Below are 15000 nucleotides of genomic sequence, written 5' to 3' on the forward strand. Positions count from 1 at the left end.
ACATAAATCTCTGGCGTTTACGGCCTTATTCCTTCTCGATGTCCAAATAAAATTTCCTTTTATAGAAACTCCTCTCTTTAGTGAAAGCTTATCTCTCCCAGCACCGTTAAAGGCACATCCTTTTCCATCATGGGATAAATCCCCTTTTCCTCTGTTTTCTCCAGGCAATTAAGATCTTTCTAGGAGAATATATGTGAAGATGTTTCTAGCATATCACCGAATTTTATATAAAAGACAAAAATCCCGTTTCCCAGTCCTCCAAAATGTAGTTACTCACATATGATTTTCTTTAGTCTTCCTTGATAAAAATAAAAATTGGAATTGAAAATATAGAATGTTTTTATATCTTTTTACTGTGCTCTTTCAGTTGGCGCTCTGATAAAATGTTGAAGTATCTTATCATATTCTTCTAGTAGAGAAACTCCTTACTTATAAATAAACGAATAGAACAGGTGTTTTGGATATGGATCAGCTGGAACGGTTGTTCCATAGATATTGGTTTATAATGCGAAATGATAGCGCCCCTGAAATTTTAAGATGGAGAAGTCTGAAACACAAATAAATAAATTTTCGGGACGAGGAACTAGCATAGGGAGGGACAATTATACCTCTTCAGAGCAGAGCTGATGCCTCAATAATATTTGCCTGGGTCGGACTCATACTGCTCTGGCAACAAAGCGAAGAACAAAAGAGGTACGACACCAAGGAATGAAATTTAGAGGTTTACGATGCAGAAACTGTAGTCTTGGATTTCCAGACACTGGAGTCGTTGTATTTTTGCTGGAGTAGTGTCATAGCATGCTTAAAACTAAATGTAGAGTCAGAAACCTTTATGTAACTGACTAGTTTTGCTTATAAAAAGACGATTAATTTTAGTTACCACTATAACAGGACGATATCAATACTGATGAAGGACAGGATAAGAACGTAAAGAGCAAGTATTTGGGTAGAAAAGCAAGTCGTTCTAGAGACATACAAATGCAGATAGGTATCTGAAAATAGGTTCGTTAGTAAGTTGGAGTGGGCTAAGTGTAAGTTCATAATTGTTCTTGGGAGAAGCAAAAGTAGAGATGGAGCATTAATAATTCTTATGAAATTCATAGAAAGAGAAACGGTTTCAGCATGTTCCCAGTGTTGTAGGTAAGCCCACGAAATGCAGAAAGGCCGTGGCAAAGGATAAAAATACGGGTGAGTTATGATAATTAAAAAAGACGGGCTCAATAGCATCCCAGGTTTTGACAACAAAACAAAATTACTGGCCGCTTCTGGGTATTCTTTGGTGCTGTGGAGCAAAAGCTGGGAAAAATTGCAAAGAATTAGAAACCGAAAGTAGAACTGTTAAAGCAGTATGTATCATAAATAAAAAAAGATTTAAAAAGGTGAGAAATTTAGAAATATAGTAAATTCATGTTAATCTATAAAAATAAATGAAAATATGGTTTAATAAGAATTGGATAAAATCTCAAGAGATCTCTGTAATTTAGAGGTCTTGAAAAGATAGAAGAGAATCTAAACGATGAAAAAAAGGATGCTATCTAGCCTGATGGCATGGCAGAAGTTTTGGGGGAAAAAAAGTTTACTATCCCGCCGGTGTGAGGGCGAAAATGCTTTCAATATATCAGTGAATGGTGCAGTAAATGCCAATGAGAAAGGAGAACCGACGTGCTGTTGATTACTTTCCGCATAAGAGCATCATTGTTACTCGAAACAGCGGAGATATTTTTTGCACATTCAGTAGCTTTCAGGAGGCTGCGGAATCTTTTACTTTTAACTCTTATTTACTTTAAACTGAAGTTATCATCTTTATTCTAACTAAGCGGTTTTGTTGAAAATTTGGACGATCAAAGTGTCAGGAAACAACAGTTAGCAGCTTTACATTTATCCAGTGAAACACCTTTATTTAAATCGATCTAATAAACACTAATGTGGATTTACTGTTACCATGAAGTGGAAACAACAAATGTTATCCTAAGAACGTTTGCAAATAGTTTGCCAAAGTTTGTCGTTGATGTGGACTGACTGTGAACCAACGCAAAGAGACCTGGAAGGACAGCAGCAGTGAGGAAATATCAAGAAAAGCCCAATTGCTTTCTGAGACACGAAAGTTTTCCTTTCACTCCGAGCTCATAAAACAACCTTATCCAGGTTCTATCCTAAATGTTGGGCGATCACGAGATTGACTGATTGATTGACTGATTATGTCTACTATTACTGGCGTCACAACATCGAGGTTATTGACGCCGTAAGAACTTTAAATAGAAAACTAAAACTAAATAGTTTAAAAAGAATTTCATGTAAAAAATATCTAAAAATATATATGTATATAATCACATTTGTTCGAACATATTATCAATACTTACATATACTTTATACGTATAATCTAAATTTTGTTGAGGAGGCCCCCGAGGTTCTGTTTCGAACCTCTTTTATGGAAGAATAGTACTGCTTTTTTTCAGCGAAACAAAAAACATGCCCAAGTAGATAAGTGTTTGAACAACTATGTACACGCAGCTATACAGAGATTTGAAAAAAAAATTGTGAACGTCGCCAGTAGACACTAAAACACCCCATCGCACAACGAAAAGTCAAGTTACATTGCATTATTTGAGATCGTTATATTGCAGCTTTAATAAAGAAAATATAAGTAAGTGAATCTTGCGTATACATGCTCATACGAAATCAAATATATTCTTTTCCTTCCTGGTATTAGAATGGGTCTCATAACTAGCGCGGATTAGAATTCTGCCGGCGAAGGAGGCTTTCTTCATTCATTTCTTAAAGATTTCAAGGGTCACAGCAAAAAGTATAACCAAAATATTAAGGGAGTTAGGTGAATGTGACCACTAGATTCTGTATCATCCATGGTGGCCGACAGACTTTCTACCCATTCTTCGTAAATATTCATACTCTTATGTCTAATGTATACAATTTTTAACATATCTAATGATAAAGAATAAGATACGCCTCTACAGAATAAGATACGCCTACAAAAGGAGCAAAATGTAACCAACGTTTGTAAATATTCGTCTTTAATATGTCATATACTGTATATCGGTAAAAGAAAAACTCTCTCTCTCTCTCTCTCTCTCTCTCTCTCTCTCTCTCTCTCTCTCTCTCTCTCTCTCTTATTCTTCCCACAGAATTTTCCAATCAACACCATGGACCCTACAGATCCCATGACGCATACATACACGCCGAATTCTTACGTCGCTGTGATGCACAGAAACTAATATACATTAAAGTCAATATGATTTTCTCTCCCATTTAAAAATATTGTCCTTGTTTTTACCGTTCCCCAAAACCGCTCTTCACATGAAACAAAGGAAAACACTCTCCAACTGCGTTTGACCAAAGATGAAAGGAGTAGAACAACAGTTATATAGATTGATACATTTTGCAGCATGGAAATTCAGTTTATTATTGCGACACAGAGCTTTGAGAAGTAAAAATCTATACACTGAAATCGGATGTTCCTAAACTTCATGGACGGCATTCAGTCATACACTACCAGAATAATCAATTTTAAGGAAAAGAATTCAGAACTCCCAATAGATCGAGTACAAGAGCGGATATTGTTCAAAATTTCATTCAAGTCTGATGATTTGCCTTTACAGGTGGATTATTAGTCACCTAGTGTAGATACGTATATCGCCCAGCTTAAGGGCTCTGGATTCTCCCTTGTTTGTCTGTATGTTTCCATAAACGGGGATTCGTCTTATTTACCATTCTGCTCGAAGGGGCGATATCAAAGGGTGTTCCTGTCATCAAAGTTACTGGTCTATCGCGCTCTCTCTCTCTCTCTCTCTCTCTCTCTCTCTCTCTCTCTCTCTCTCTCTCTCTCTCTCTCTCTTCGTACGAAATCCTTAACAAGCAGAGGGACCAGCAAAATTTAATGCAAAAGTGAATAAAAGAGAATAAGAAAACAAAATAGTATTTTTTGATATGATGATCACTAATGAGGAGACTAATAAGGAGTGTGTAACAATACTGGCGTGGGGACAATATACTCATGAAAATAGCACGAAAAGCATTAGACAGTTCTTTTTTAAAATTCATTTGAAAACTGAAATCTTACTGTACATTGCTCCATAACACTGAAAATATCACACGTCTTATTACTAGTAATAATCGTTTAACAATTCTATTCTTTTTTTATAATCGAACTTAGTCTTTGAAAGCATCACTCAGTTTCCCTTATAAGAATATGCTATTACAGATCAGTAACAATTTTCTCCCCACAAAGATAGCTAGAAAATCTTTTAGGAAGTTCTCGATTTCTTTAAACCTTGAACCAAGATGCGGTCACCCTATATCTGTGTCGCAGTGTGTGTGTGTGTGTGTGTGTTTTTCTTGGCACTTTTTCGGCTGCAGTAAGTTACAACACTGTTCTTAAGCCTTTCGAGTCTCTGCCAGTACTTCCTTGTTCCTTCAATTCTATGTATTATCATCAAATATGAAAAACGTGTAATACTGCTAGACAGTTTTGTATCATATGCAGGGTTTCATGTATTATTTTATAATTTTTTTAAATATTCAATGCTCTTTTCTACTAAAATTGCCAGGCAACTTCGTTGTCGCTCGTCCTACTTTTTAATGCCAACGACTTCAGCTTTTTAAAAGTTCTTGTTTTACTCTTTAAATCTTTACCACCCCTTACTTGGAAATAGGTCTGTCACTCCCGTGGCAAATTGCGTGAATACCATATGTTGTTTATAGATTCCGCTGTTAATGATACAAGTGAAAATATGATGACGGTAATTCAAAGGGCTAAATCAGTTCCTTCATCTTGAAAAGTGATGGACAAGGATGCTATCCAGAAAAAAAATTATGCTGGTGCTGAGAATTTGCCAGAAATATTAACTGAACAACAAAGCTAGATTCTATGTATATTCCTCAAAGTGTCGCAAAAGTATAGATTGCAAATCATTTACTGTACATCCTTGGTTTTCAGACTACCGAACAATTTCACCATGCTAAAGGCGGAACGTTATCAGAAAGGATGCAATTGGTGGAAAGTCACGTAATCTGCATCCGGGGTAGTGGATGTTTATTTCAATTAGAAAGTAAACTATAATATTACTTGAATGATGAAGAGAGAGAGAGTTAAAGAGCCACTTTGAAGTTGTTGTAGGATTTCTTTGTGAGGATTAACCTAATCTGTATTAGGTATTTTGAAGTAATCAATTTTTCATCTAAATAATATTAGGTGAAAAGATGAAATATAAAGTAAAATGAAAGAAGATATATGTAATTATCATCAGCAGATTGAGAAAACAAGGTACAGCCAGCGAGGTTATACCAGAATAGGAATTTGGGAATTTGTACCAAAAATCATAAAGCGAACAACACAGGATGCTGCCATTATAGGATTGCGGAAAATCAGTGAGAAAGTAAGGGAAAAGTCTTGGCTGTCTGCTTTTCCTGATCGCTTAATGCCGAAGGAAAAGCTAGTTGGAAAGGAGAGTTGAAGGACTGGTGAAGGTACATAGTGCAAATATGATAAATTAATCAAAATAAATCCAAAGGAGAGCTTTCTGTTCCAGAATAGCCAGAGGGACTCTAAATTAGTTACCTTTATAAAAGATAACTAATGTTAATTGTATTGTCATGATAATTTTGAATATGGTTTCCGCTGAAGCAGTTTCAAATCCCAATAATTAAAGAAGGGGGGAGGGGTCAGTAATAAATAGACAGGAATAATATAAGCCAAAGCCTTGTAACTTACTATATAAGTGAATGTCAGAGGTAACTGAGATGAATAATATCATAGAAAAAAAAACGAAGCCATGGCATAGTAAGTTTTCAAAAGATGAAATAGTTTTTGAAAATAAAATATTTGCTTTGAACAAAACAAAAGGATCTGGTCATCAAACAGACTTGGTTATAAAGTCTGTCCTTTCCCTTAGATGATGAGCTTTCAGCACAAAATCATCTTTCTAGTTTGCTGAGAGAACCCGAAATTGCACATACATAACAGAAGTGGGTAAGTCGTGATAACCCATAGTCTCAAAGGAGAAGAGCGTTCTTTATAAGGTGAATCCAAAGTTATATGAAAATCAAATGTTATAACTAAGAAGTATCCTTCTACTATAGCATCATATTCTGCAGATATATTTTACGTTTCATCTTTTTTTTTAATTTCATGATTGTATCTTGTCAAAAAATCCAGTTTTTTTTTCACGAAATAAAATAGTCTTCTTCCGAATACTTTAGATCTCAACAACAAACTTCCTACGATGTTAATCAGAGTCAATAAAACTCTTTCTCAATCTCTGACTGTATTTCTGATGACTAAACGCCCATCACGAAAGCATGGAACTCGAACTCTACTTTTGAATTCTATGCTTAAATTCGACATTCATCCAGTTTCAAAAGCTAAAGGAAAACAAAATAAAAAACTGAAAAATATGTTCGATGGTAGAGACAACCCAAACCTACATACAGATAAAAAAAGTCACAAGAAATACACCACAACAAAATAGAACATCACTCACAGTTTGTTCCTCTTCTAATACAGTGCACGGAGAGCGAGTTCTCACCTGAAAAACACAAATATTTGTTAGCCTGTTACGACAAGAATTGCCACCAAGTTAATGGAAACATCAAACACGTTACACAGTTGGATAAATTGGGGATACATGCCAGCGGGCTAAAGAAAAGGATGGATAGAAAGGATTGAGAGAAAAAGGAAAAAAATACAACGCTGGGCGACGTAGACAAACAAAACATAAAAGTGGACAAAAGAGGTCATTCCTCAGCATGTGTGTGTGTTTGTCTCCAAGCAGAGGGTAGCTCGGGGGAAAAAACAGTTGTTTAAAGGTGACTGGGAAACAACTAAATGTATAGAATCTACTACTCACTTATTTGCAGGACATATATGTAGTTTAAATGGGCAAGGTTCCCACTTAACCTTTCGATTTCTTCCCTCTGTTTGGATTCTCTTGACATTAAAAAGCCTGAGATTCAAATGAAGAGACTAATGATGAAACGCCGACGCCAGTGGTAGGATTCGACCCAGCTCCCAATATGACATAAATCTAACTTTAACCGCTCGACCACGAAGAAATAAAAGAGGATCTAATTTGGAAAGTATATGACGGACAGTATATATAACTACACTATATATATCTAGACTAACTCCATACATATCAAATAAATTCGTGTTTTATTTTGTTTATATTTCTCTAACTTGATTGTAGTCAGAATTTGTAACAACATAATCTTGGTTCCCTGCGTTCCAACTTGCAGACTGTGCTTGCCGCATACTAACCATGCTAATAATAGTACCTTTGCTTGCTAACAGGATTCTAACTTCCTCACTGAATTGAATCTTGGACAAAACCACATTTCCAAGATCTAATGGTATCCTTTAACATGTGGAATGGATATTATAAGCAAGAAATGCACATATCCAATGAATATATCATTAGAATTCTCCACACACACACACACTATATATATATATATATATATATATATATATATATATATATATATATATATATATATATATAATGTATATATATATATAGTTATATATATAGTTATATATATGAGTGTCTGTATGCATAAAAGATAAATGATGAATTAGCAAAGTCCTACTGTCTTGTTGTTGTTTAGAGGCAACTTTGTATTACCCTGACACATTTTCCTCTCTCTCTCTCTCTCCCTCTCTCTCTCTCTCTCTCTCTCTCTCATATATATATATATATATATATATATATGTGTGTGTATTTATAATATTCATAACGTAAACGAACCTAATGTTAACTTCAATGACTCTAAAAGTACTATATAAATCTTTGAAAATGCAATTTTGAATCGTAATAAATACACAAGAATTAACGTATCCATAACTCAATACTGGAGTTATCGAGATACAAGAAAAATTATCCTAAAAGCTTCAGTGATAATGTTACTTTCACTATTTATTAACAGAAATTAAACAAGCATCAAGTTAATGCTTAAAGGAACACTTTTTAAAAGAATCGAGTTTTCGATGTTCGGGAAACTCAGTTCTGATACAATATTCTTCAGTGAGTCCTAAGATAGCATTTTGTGAAATCCAAAATTTTCAGTGTTCCTTGAAGAGTTCAGATTCACGGAAATCCAACACTATATGAATTTAGCTAAGATTAAAAAAAAAAAAATTTGAAAGCAGTGACATCTGAGTATTGTCATCCAAATATCGGCCACTTTAGTAATACTGATTTTAATCCAGTATTTACATATAAAATTAACATGGTCGCAGGTGACTCTCTGGCTGGTATCTTTCTTTAGAGAATGTCACTTTTTACCTTGTCACTTTAACTTGCTAAACAATTAGGGGAGCCAAATTTCTGCCAATTTTATTTGAGGCATTTTTTATAGCAGAGTACCATGATCACATCTCCATGCTTATTATGAACTTGTTTTTCCGCTAAATATTACAAAACGATTTCTCTAAATACAGTTTATTAAATTGAACTGGTTCTGCGAAGCCATCTGAATAAAAAAAATATATATATATATTAATTTCCACCATTACAGGCAAAGCAAATCACTGTTACCCAAAATCAAGACTCATATTCTCGGGATATATTTCATTTAGAAATATGAATAGAAAATAGCTTGCTATTAAACTTATATTGCCATAGGACGCGGTCAAAAAATATCCAACTCAAATTCCAGCAAATTTTAACTGGAACTGCTCTAACATATAAGCTTTTTGACGATTACTTCAATTTGCCAGTGTTATTCAGAAATTTAATGATATAACATGTCAAGATTCTTTTTAGTTGGAATCGTTGTATCGTTATAAAAGAAAAGCCTCAATTATTTTGTATGAAAAAAAAAAATCAAGCTTTGTTTTACTACTACTGAATGAGAAGAGTCCACCTCTTTCTTATCAAATTTCCAAAGTTATGTCATTAAATCGAACAGATGAGCTAATACAGAACGACATTTACGCACTATTGTCCACAATGAAGTGTTTCACTTCTACCAGTGTTTCCGGTCATTTATTTAGAATTTTTAATTTATATGTACATTAAGCCCTTCTCTCTGTTTCCGTCTCTCGATTTCCCCCCCCCCTCTCTCTCTCTCTCTCTCTCTCTCTCTCTCTCTCTCTCTCTCTCTCTCTCCCAATTGCCCTGGTGAACCGAGGTGTCATCATCCCACAGCCCCCCTACGTAAAATACCTTGGCCTTCCATATTTCAGATTCATTGTGTTGACACTGATATCGAAAGCCAAAGCGTTTTGACTATGCAGCTGTGATATATGCCAGTGGACTCTGTTTCTGGGTACGGATGTGATTTCACTCTATTGTATATATGTAGATATATATGTATATATATATATATATATATATATATATATATATATATATATATATATATACATACATATATGTGTGTGTTTATATACACATAACTTTTATATACATATATAATTATATATATACATATAGACAAATAGATAGATAGATATATGTATGTATTTACATACATACACATGTATGTATGCATACATTATATATATATATATATATATATATATATATATATATATATATATATATATATATATATATATATATATATATATATATATAATATTATTATTAAGAGTTTTAAAAGGCCCGTAAATACTACTAATACAACAAAAAATATTTCATAATAGCACTTCAACCCTGATCACTGGTGAACGTGAACAGTTGTAAGTGACAAGACTATTAATATGAAGTATGCGGGTGTAGAACACTGACATTGGTGGGATTGGAAATGGAAGTTGTCTTGTAATGAAAGGGGCCAATCTGTTATGTTTTAGTCCTCACTGACTTCCACCTGTGAGGAATTTGATGGACATATCCGTTGGAAAACTTGCTTAAGAATGGGTTTTAAGACTGACTCGTCCGTAAAATCCGATTTCCAGTGTCTTCCTGACAGATTCATATTTAGACTGATGATGGCGGGTTCCAGAAACTCCTTTTTGTACGGACAATTACAGTTGAAAAACAGCTCAGCCTTACCCGTTTATGGCATGCCCATTATACATCTTGTGTAAGAAAATCCCCGCACCCTCGGAACCGCATCTTGCTGATCGTTTATGCTCCATTAATCTTTGTTAGAGAGATCTACTGTTTTTCCCAACGTAAATTTCATTACATTTATTGCATCTGATTTTATAAACACTGACATCTTGATTTTTATTCAAATATACATTATTGAGCGAATTACCATTGGATCTAGGAGAAAGAACAATAAATTAATTGCCAGATTGGAAGGCTTCAGTTAAATTTTTTTATCTTTTCAGCGTACGGGAGCATTACTTTATCGTTAAAGTCTATTTCTTTGTTATCTGAGGGACCTCTATAGTATATTTTGCTAGATTTATTGATAGCCTTTTCAAGGATATATACTGGGTAGAGTAACCGGGTCATATGTTGACATGTATCAATTTTTTTTTCTTGATATCCATGCGAAAGTATCGTAAGCCTGCTAAGAAGTAAATTGCAGTCATCTTCGATAAATTTGGAAGTGGGCGTAGGAAACAGTGAAAAGAAGACTCCTATGTACGGTGAAGACATATTTGTCTATTCTTTTTGGACTGAAATATCTATGAAAGAAAATTTAGTGTGCAGCCGTAAAGACATCATCCACGAATGCAATGCGAGAACCTTTACCTGAAATATTTTATAACAGAAATTTTGGCGTCTCTTATTTAATCTTCTATGTATTGTGGGTATTATAAATTAGTTATTTTATAACTCCCGCCTCTTGACATCACAATTCCTCTTCCCCCACTCTTCCCCAACAACATGTGCTCACGTCAGGGGCTAAGTTCGATTACTTTGCTGTTTCGCCTCAGGAACTGTCTCGCACAGGACTGCGGAACTTCTGGTTTACTTATAAATTAATTACAGATATTGTGCAGCTGTTATCGTGCGATTTATTTTAGTGATTCTGTGCAACTGCTCGAATAACAAATTGATTCATTACAGTTTAGTGATATGTATGTGATATTGCACTAATAAAATAAATTAGCTACTGACATACCTTATTCATCTTATTTTTCTGTTTCTGTCCCACTTTTATTTTTTTTTTTTTGTATAAAAACTTTTCTGGAGACAAGTTTTTTATTTGTTTTACTTTCGATAAGATTAATGAAACCTTGGTAACTTATATTTGCAGATTTTCGGATAAATGACTTGCAATAATTCAGATATATTATCATTTCGCTTTCAGGTTCTGACCGAAAACGTTTAAATAATTTCCAGTGATCTTATACTATTTTTACGTATCAAGCGTTCTAACATTAGATTTCTAAACATCAGAGTAAACAAAACATGAAACTTTTAAGAATTACATTCTATGTCCACGTATAATATAAAATCTAAAGTGATATATAAGGTACCGCCTGTTGCCGATCATAAGGTCGATAACAAAGAGAAAAACAAATATACACGAAAGGGCACACGTGCATAAACGTACATACATACATGCATATGTACACACACACATATATATATAATATATATACTTATATAATACACACATATATATATATATATATATATATATATATATATATATATATATATATATATATATATATAAATACATTATATATATGCATGTGTGCGTGTAGATTCTACATATATATTTCAGCCTTAAAGCAATAAAAACTACTGCCTACTCGGCTACAATGGTGAGGATGGGTCTATTCCAGCTCTAATAAATATATCTGAATTCGACAGGCATATGTATGTACGAGAGGCAATAGACTTTTTATCCTTTGCGTGGTCAGGTCAGCAAAGTGCCCTCGTTGTGATTATGGGACGCGGGTTCGTTTCTCGCTACTGGACATCATAACGACTTGAACTTTCTTCAACTTGGATCTAAGGCTTTGTAGTAACACGCGTATCCAAAAAGCGCGAAGAATTCAAGGAAGTTAGAGTGGGCATTGTGGCTATTACATTTACACACACACACACACACACACATATATATATATATATATATATATATATATATATATATATATATATATATATATGAAAATGTTCTCTGTTTGCAAATGTATACTAGCGGTGTGTATAATTGGTTAGTCAGCAGTGGGATTATGGCTTAGCGGTCAAAGTCACCGTGATTTCGTTGTTTCTAAACTAGCCAGCGGTTCGAATCTCATGGTGAAGGAACACTTATCGCTTATAATAATTCCCCCTGGATTTCAGTTATTCCAGAGGTAGAGTGAATTGGGTGTTAAACGAAATTGTCGCTTAACAGCTGTGAGATATACACTCACACACACACACACACACACACACACACGCACACACACACAAATAGGTGTCTTCAAAGGGGTTATCCTTCGCATTCTTAAGTAGAATTTTATTATGACCTTGGTGTTAATTCCTTTACATTTTACTGCTAAATAAAATAATATATACTACAACCACAGCATGTGATAAGAGATCAACTTTTTTATGGAAATTTTTTTTATTGTAAGTCTAATGATACAGTATAGACGAAACGGCTTTTGAAATTGGGTGATAATATTCCAGACTGAATTACAAATCCCCGACGACATCTGCAAAACAGTTTTTGTCTGAAACTGATATTCTCAGTCTGTTTTTTTTCTGTGACGTACTCACAATGTTTGACATTTTATCATATACAATTAAAGTAAGAACTACTGGCAATTCATATGCATTATAAGTTACTAAAATTGTACACATTTATTTAATATATTTATAATATCCACTTTCACTGCTGATAGTTTTGACCCTAAAAGGTAAAAGGTAAAAAAAATACATGTATAAAAAGAGAGTTATCAGTTCGTTCTCCGCATTTGCATTACGTTCGACAGCGTCTGATAAAAGACCCTTCTATTTAAGCTTCTTACTTTTGGTTTTAATCCTTATTGGACGCTGATTGCGAGTCATTTCCAAATCTCTAGTGGCATATTGGAGGTTCGTATTCTGAAGCTTACAGTATTTATATCGATGCCTTTTTCAGACCCCAATGATTTACAACAAACCAATATTTTGAATATCGCCTTTGGGAGGTTAGTTTGCGAATCACCCGAAAGTTTATTTAAGGTTTTGGTTAGTCTCGACTGCGGTAATGATGGTAATATCTGGAGCTATAGAGTAGGACATGCGCTTTCTCTGAATGTGGCTAAGATGCAACTCAAAGAGGAGCATAAAAATCAAGTAAAATTTAGCTTCTATATATTTCCTATTCGAAGTCTAATTACATCTGCAATGACTGAATTGTGGTAGCCAAAAGGACATGTGAGGTATAATCTTTGCTTCTACAGCCGACTCGTTAGTTTATGTAGAAACAATAGCGCCAATATAGATAAAAAAGTAAATAGAACCCAAAGTGGAATTTATATCTAAGTTTGTAACTTTTGTAAGTGTAGATGTCTTTGAGTTCACGATGTTAAAAACTTGCTGTTATTTCTCCACGTACAATTCCGAGACTCGCAGGTTGATTCGAATGAACAACGGGAAAGGGCAAACGATCCAAAAGGCAACACGCCATAGCGCAACAAAGACTTAACACCGGCGTCGTGAAGACTAAGAAGGGCTTGAAGGACACATCCGATCTTTCAAATGTTTTCTCATGGTCTGAACTTTTAATTGAAAGCCTCTGGAATGGGAGCACGTTTGTATGGACTAGGAATGTATTTTTTAAATTCTTTAAAATAAAAACGGGGGAAAAAAACAGGTCAGAACGATGCGTTCGCTCTCTGAACGAAAAATCCGGTCTTAAAACCGATTAGATACAAAAGTTAAATATTCGCTAAATCCCACATCGCAAAACACTAACCGAGGAAGAACTTTAATAATCAAAATAGTTAAGAAGAATGCTGAATAATTTTCTTTGACGGATATATCTTGCATGTAAATATCTTCAATAATGTAAACAAGTATTTTAAAGTGAACAATTTTCTTTTAGAGCAGATTGTTATCAAGTCTGAAGTAATGCTCCTTATTTGTTTACCGGTTTATTCCTTTGATCATAGTTATCTTTACACATGTAAATGAACATGAATTTATCGCATATTTATCATTTTTGCTTTCGTACCATAACTGTGATAGAATTAGCGGATATTTTTTATAAATCATTTGAAGAAATACTTCATAAAAAAGTAAATGATCAGTGAAAATTCTTGGAACTGCTTAACATCAGATTCATTATATGAAATGCGAACCCTGTAATAATGGTAAAATTTATGTGCAAAGAATTTCAGAAGTTTTTTCAATATGGTATGAAATTGCGAATGAAAATGGCCTTTATGATAGGACTTCTAACTTCAAGATTATTGTGCAATATAGAAATATTGACTAGACTTGGGCTCTCTGTAGTTAATATTTCGAATAAAAGCGTGCTTCCAGGAAGGTGCAAAGCTTCGGTTTCCATCAAGTATTTCAGGATAAGGTTTCTGGTCCAAAGACCTGTCTCTTGGGTAATTAAACCGCTTAGATGCACTTGGCATCTGGCGCTGCCTGGTGTTCACGGTCCAGCTTCTCATGGGACAACCAGCCAACCTTTTGCTGTGAATGATGATAATATATATACATATATATATATATATATATATATATATATATATATATATATATATATATATATATATATATATATATATATATATATATATATATATATCTATATATATAAATATTACCACCATAACAAACACATATATATATGTATACACACACACACACACACACACACACATATATATATATATATATATATATATATATATATATATATATATATATATATATATACATATACATATATACAGTATATGTAGTACTCTGTGTGGGCAAGTAAAATCTAAAAACCATATATACCGTTTTTGTTGTAGGTATTCCATTTTGCAAGTACATGCAATTTCTCTCAGAATGACAAGACCATTAAGAGTGAAAAATGACTTCCTCCGTTTTCGTTACAGTTTTCACGTAAGAGTTAAACGGTGTTCTGTTAACTAGTTAA

The sequence above is a fragment of the Macrobrachium rosenbergii genome, chromosome 55, assembly GCF_040412425.1.
Source record: "Macrobrachium rosenbergii isolate ZJJX-2024 chromosome 55, ASM4041242v1, whole genome shotgun sequence".
NCBI classification, from domain to species: Eukaryota; Metazoa; Arthropoda; class Malacostraca; order Decapoda; family Palaemonidae; genus Macrobrachium; species Macrobrachium rosenbergii.